This window comes from Arachis hypogaea, chromosome 16 (genome assembly GCF_003086295.3).
Source record: "Arachis hypogaea cultivar Tifrunner chromosome 16, arahy.Tifrunner.gnm2.J5K5, whole genome shotgun sequence".
NCBI classification, from domain to species: domain Eukaryota; kingdom Viridiplantae; phylum Streptophyta; class Magnoliopsida; order Fabales; family Fabaceae; genus Arachis; species Arachis hypogaea.
The window spans coordinates 22,349,720-22,350,728 of record NC_092051.1 but is presented as its reverse complement, the minus strand read 5'-3'; positions in this window follow the sequence as shown (position 1 = coordinate 22,350,728).

The window sequence follows — 1,009 nt, the reverse complement described above, 5'->3', positions numbered from 1 at the left end:
GTTCAGAAAACAGAACAAGTTATTCTCCGTGAATTTCAAAGATGTGGATATGAACAGTTAAAATCTTTGCTAATGAATGCCCTTTTCCCTAAATGCCTATAACCTGTTAAACGGTGAAGACTGGAATATAAGCTTCTGTTGTGCTATAAAAATCATACCAAATGAGGCAATACATTTACCCAAACGAATCAGATATAATTTAATTTGACTGAGTATGTACAGTAAACTCAAGCTTACAAGAAGGAAATAACGTAAATATTCCAAAACGCAACTTACAGACTTGTTTAATTTAATGAAGATGTTCACAGTTCAAAATACAAGGTGATTATGTAAGTATGTTGCTCGTAGTGTTTTTACCAGGCAATTTTCAGGAGTTTCAAAATAAGGATGTAATCCAAAATTCATAACAAGCTACAAAAATAAATATTAAAAATATGGGTCATTTTTATAGGTATAAATGTATAATAAGTTATTTTTAACGGTATGCACATTTTGGATCCCTGAGGCAGCATCAGATATAAAAGTAATGCAACCTTGAAGAGTTGATCAACAAGGGCATCTAATTGATCATACAGCAGAAGTTCTATTCATGACTAGGGTAAAGTGGTAAAGAATAAGAACAATGCATAACTAGAAGGTTTATTGTCAAGTATCTATATATTGGCCTCCAGGGCACTAAAATGTTCAGTTTTCAACATATTTATAAGATCACTTTCTAGAATTCCCAAACTTTCTTCATCCTCTTCTGAATTCAAAGACAAGTTTTGGACTGAGTGTGTAGAGTGACGACAGAACATGCTTCCTCCACTTTCAGATACTCTAAAATAGCATTTTCAACACGAGTTATTGCTTCCAAAGCCTCGTAAGGAAACTACATTGATGGTTCAGGCTTGAACATTTCGTGTTTAGAAAACAGAACAAGTTATTCTCTATGAATTTTAAAGATGTGGAAATGAACAGTTAAAGTCTTTGCTAATGAATGCTCTTTTCCCTAAATGTCTATGGCCTG